The sequence below is a fragment of the Triticum dicoccoides genome, chromosome 3A (assembly GCF_002162155.2).
Source record: "Triticum dicoccoides isolate Atlit2015 ecotype Zavitan chromosome 3A, WEW_v2.0, whole genome shotgun sequence".
Lineage (NCBI taxonomy): Eukaryota > Viridiplantae > Streptophyta > Magnoliopsida > Poales > Poaceae > Triticum > Triticum dicoccoides.
In genome coordinates this window covers 276,808,950-276,814,650 of record NC_041384.1, presented here as the reverse complement: position 1 = coordinate 276,814,650, position 5,701 = coordinate 276,808,950, and positions in this window count along the sequence as shown.

The following is a 5,701-nucleotide window of genomic DNA, read 5'->3' as shown; positions in this document are numbered from 1 at the left end:
GGGCCGGATCTGGGCCACGCGGGCCGCGCGGCGGTGGGAGGCGGCGGCGACACATGGTGGCGCGTGAGTGGAGGAGGGAGGCGGCGGTGCTGAGGTGGCGACTCTCGATTGGTTGGAGCGACGTGGCGGCGGGGTGGACGCGTCCGGCGGCGGAGTGGACATGTCCAGCGGCGCGAAGGACGAATTTTTAGGGTTTGGAAAGACAAGATCCGGGATTTGAAATGGGGGGTCTATTTATAAAGGTAGAGGGAGCTAGGAGTGTCCAAATGAGGTGCGGTTTTCGGCCACGCGATCGTGATCGAACGACCGAGATGATGGTGGGGGTTTTGGTCGGTTTTGGGCCAATTTGTAAGGATGTTGGGCTGCAACACACATGAGGCCTTTTCGGTCCCTCGGTTAACCGTTGGAGTATCAAACAAAGTCCAAATGGCACGAAACTTGACAGGCGGTCTACCGGTAGTAAACCAAGGCCGCATGACAAGTCTCATTCCAATCCGAAAACGTTTAACGCCCGCACACGAAAAAAGGTAGAAAGGGACACCGGGTGACATAGGAGCGCTGGATTGCAAAACGGACAACGGGGAAAATGCTCGTATGCATGAGACGAACATGTATGCAAATGAAGTGCACATGATGACAGGATATGCAAATGCATGACACGCAAGCAATGAAATTGCAACAACAACGAATAACTGGAGGACACCTGGCACAACGGTCTCGGGGCGTTACACCGTTGTCCACCGCCCTGGTGCTCTCGGCGCGGCATGGTCAACGTGGTCAAGGAACGACTTCCATCGGAAGAGTACTATACATGGAGAGGCTGACAGCTGGGTCCACGGCCGCGGCAAGGAAGTGCCTCCTTATTACACGGAAAATAATGATTCCTCCACCTGACAGGAGGGACCCACCGGACCGGCCACCGTATTTCGCGAAAAAAATGTTTCCCCCTGACTGTTGTGACCCACCAGCTACATCTTCGCACGCAAGGAAGTGCTTGACAATCGGGACCCACCTGGTCGAAGTGTATGTAGCATTGTCATTCTGGTCACGAACATGTACCTACATACTGGTCGATCAGTCTATCTGCAGGCTGCAACGACGAATCGTGTCCATGTAAGGAAGGGCACGTGTCGTAGTAGAGGTGCACATGTGTCGTAGTAGAGGCGCGCATGTAGCATGTCACGGAGTCACATTAATATTGTGTACACATATGTACAGCGGCCAGGGTGCAAGAAAGTAAATACGGCCACGTACGTACATCCGGGGGGTGTCTTGAACGCCTACTCGCGCATACGTATGGCCAGGTCTCATGTACATGGCTGGGTCGGAATGAAGAAACTACGTCGTCATCATGTTCATGGGGAGGCAACAAAATGCGTCGTGTTCATCGGGAGGCAACAGAATACGTCGTGTTCATCGAGAGCCAACCTGCTTGGATGGAACAACCGATAGAAACGAGGCATGGCGAACTGCAGAACGAAGGAAACAGCCTTGTTTTTGACCGGACACGGTCAAAACGGGATCCTGTTCATCAGGAGGAATCTAGCATACTGCAAAACGGAGGAAACAAACTTCTCTTGGACCTCCTATGGTCGAAACGGGGTCCTGTTGATCGGAGGGGTGTGGCGTACCGCAAAACGGGACTCCACGGGTACTGTTCATCTCCACCGTCGACCTCCTCCGGCCTCCACGGGCTACTGTCCATCCACCATCGACCTCCTCCAGCCTCCACCTGCGACTGTTCATCCACGGGCTCCTGTTCAATCAACCTCCACCACTCCTCCACCGGCTACTATTCGACGAGCCGTCTCCACGGGGTCCTGTTCAATCACCCCTCCACGGGCTACTGTTCATCTAGCCCTCCATCGGCTACTGTTCAACCAGCCCTCCACATGGTCCTATTGATCCAGCCCTCCACGGGGTCCTGTTCACCCACCCCCAACCGGCTCGATCGGGGTCCTGTTCATCCAACGACACATGCCTCTACTACCACGGGGTCATGTTCATCCAACCCCCCACTAGGAACTATTCATCCAAACCCCCACCCCCAACAACACTCACTGTTCATCTAGAGGCAACATTGATCAACTTTAGTTAGCAGTAGTAGCGAAGGAATCGCTCGATCGGGTTCAGTTAACAGCCATCGATCGATCGCTTGGGTTCTGTAACGCGTAGCTTGTAGTGCAATCGCTCGGTTCCAGTTAGGCGAACGCCTCGCTCGGGTTCAGTTAGAGCCCAACGCCTCGCACTCACGCGCATACGTGTACGAGAGAAACGTGCATCGCTCAGCCCCCGACCACCCACCAAAACCGGGAAGTCCTCGATATTTTCCTCGCCCTCGCTTGTACCATGGTTTTTTCTGTCATGGATGACACAAAGAATGTCATGCAGCTACGTCTCTCGCATGCCCAGGACGAAAAGCCCATTTTCTGTCATGATTTTTTGTCATAGAAGTAGGAGCCCACCACATCTATGATGATACCAGATTTTGTCATAATTATCGTCATAGAAGTGTCATAAGCATGACATAAATGAATTATTCGGCCCAAAATGTCACAGATGTGTCTTTTTTTGTAGTGATGAGTAGTTTACCACAGACCTACGGGTCCATAGCTAGTAGCTAGATGGCTTGTTCTCTCTCTTTGATTCTCAATACCATGTTCTCCTCGATGTTCTTGGAGATCTATCTGATGTAATACTTTTTGCGGTGTGTTTGCCGAGATCCGATGAATTGCTGATTTATGATCAGCTTATCTATGAATATTATTTGAATCTTCTCTGAATTCTTTCATGCATGATTTGACATCTTTGTAATTCTCTTCGAACTATTGGTTTGGTTTGGCTAACTAGATTGGTTTTTCTTGTAATGAGAGAAGTGCTTAGCTTTTGGTTCAATCTTGCGGTGTCCTGTCAGGACCCCGATTCCAAGTCACATCAATCAAGCCGGTAACACCTCACATCACTTTGCAGCCTCACGCACGGTATTCCCACGGGTGTCGCCTTACCATGGCCGGGACCATTTGTGCCTTTTGGCTCACGTATATGATAGTGCCGCTAGCATCCATATGACAGAGAACCCGGGCTGACATGACTAGTCGTGAACCCAAAGTGCCACTAACTTACGGGGACAGGCATACATGAATCAACATCGAGCATGTCGGTCAGCAGCGTGTGAATCCGGGCTGTAGCACTGGGCTAACAGGACTCCGATGAACCGGGCTGTAGCAGGCTAGGCAGGACTTCGGATATCACCGCGTGAAATTTCCCCGAAGGGACAGACACAGGAACAAATTGAATCACATGCCGGCCAGTCAAGTGTTTCAAAGCAGTAGTGCTTGGCTAGTAGGACTCCGGTGAACCGGGCTGTAGTGGACTACTATGGCTCATGGAAGCACAAGACTACATTTCCCCATAAGAGAGGCTACCAAGGATAAACAGCTAGGTTGTCGGATCCCACACATACCAAGCATTTCAATCATACACACAATATGCTCAATATGTGCAATACAACATGGCATCACAACAAGACTCAACGACTCAGAGTATTTATTCATTAGGCTCCGAGGAGCGAGATATTACAAACATGGGTCTCATGACCCAACAATCATAGCATACAAACAAAGCACATGCGGAAGCTTAACATGTCTGAGTACATACATCTATAAATAAAAAAGGCTGAGAAGCCTGACTATCTACCAGATCCTGCCGAGGGCACAAGATCATAGCTGAGGTATCAAGCTAAACGTCGAAGTCCACACGGAACTACTAGCGAGACTGACGTCTCTGCAAAACTTAAAATAAGCAAACGTGTGTACAAATGTACCCAGCAAGACTTACATCAGAACTAACTACATATGCATCGGTATCAACAAAGGGGGTGGTGGAGTTTAACTGCAGCAAGCCAGCTTTGACCCAGTGGCTAACCTGAACTACGACTGCAAGTACCTCTTTTGAGGTGGCGCACACGAGTCCAGAAATTCACCATACCAATACACCACTATGGATCCGCTCCCGTCTCCCTGCGAGAACGCCACCCATAGCACTCACGCTTATCTTGCGAGTTTTAGAGTATCCACTTTCACTTGTCTATGAACTATGCAAGGGGTCCAAGTTTCCATATCCGAAGAATCTGGCTATTCGAATAGATAATGATAACCCTGCAGGGGTGTACTTCTTCACACACGCTCTCGCCACTTACCACCATGTACACATCGTGTATCTCGGAAACCTTCAAGCGGAACCCTGGCGAGGGAGTCGGCCACGACCAGACTAACCAACAAGTCTCTAGTCTAGGTTTATCGCCTATTCGGGTTCCATCCGCAAGGAGATCCGGCCGGGGTGTCGCTCACGGCCCCAAACGATGTGTGCAGGGTTCCCAAGCCACCATCCGGGTGCCACTTGGTACACCGTGCCACTGTGCCTAGTCTGTCCCAAGCCCACCTGCACCGGGTGCCACCTGGTAGACTACTAACACTACCTACAAACACCAGAAACTAGTTGCAACTCCTAGACAGAGATCAGTTTGATTAATAAGTCGAGAGAGCTTGGAGCGCCTGGAGCCCAATATGTGGTAGTAACTGCTCATGGATCACAAACACAGAACTCAGTTCCTGAGGATGGCTGCAATGAGACAACCCACCATGTACTCCTACATGGCCTCTCACCCCTACCATTACCAAATCGTGTTCACACACTTAGCTCTCAATGGTAGGACATGTTCACCACGTTCCAATTCATTCTCGATGAATCATACCTGACTCAACTCTAAGCAGTAGCAGGCATGACAAACAAGCATGAATGAGTAGGCACATTAGGGCTCAAACAATTCCTACTCATGCTAGTGGGTTTCATCTATTTACTGTGGCAATGACAGGTCATGCAGAGGAAAGGGGTTCAGCTACCGCAGCATGTAACAGTTGAAACTGTGTTGTCCTAATGCAGTAAAAGAGAGTATGAGCGAGAGAGTGGGATTGTATCGGAATGAAGAAGGGGTTTTTGCTTGCCCGGAACTTCTGAAGATAGTATAGCTCTTCATCGGTGTCATCGATCACATCGTCGGAAACATCGTCTACTGAGAGGGGGCAATTACCGGCAAACAAGGAAGAATACAATCAATGCAATGCAACAATATGATGCATGATCATGACATGGCAATATGCTGTGATTTGGGCTAATGCAACAAAAAGTCATTTTAATTGAAGTGGAATTCAAAACTACATCAAATTCCAACTCCAAACCTATTATGAAATTTGCCCTAATCATGTTTCATCCTAAACAGTGATCTTAACTTGCTCAAACATTCATGAAAATGGTACAGATGGATTCCTTGAATTTTTCTGATAATTTTTCATATATAGATTATTTCATTTGGAGTTATAGATAATTTTCTATGCTTTTTAGAAGTTTTGGGCATTTTCAGGAATTTTCTGAATAAACTTAAATCCAGAAAATAATTTATTGCGTCAGCATGACCTCATGCTGACTTCAGCAGGTCAACGGGGCTGCTCAGGTCAAACCTGACCCATGGGGCCCGCGTGGCATTGACTCAGTTGACTAGCAGGGTCATAATTAACCTAAACTAGAGCTGTTAGCAGGGCGGGGCCCACTTGTCATTGACTAAGAGCTTAACTAAGCAGTGATTAGGCCCTAATCTAACCACTGCCACCTCAGCACCACCGGATGAAGTCGCCGGCGACCTTAC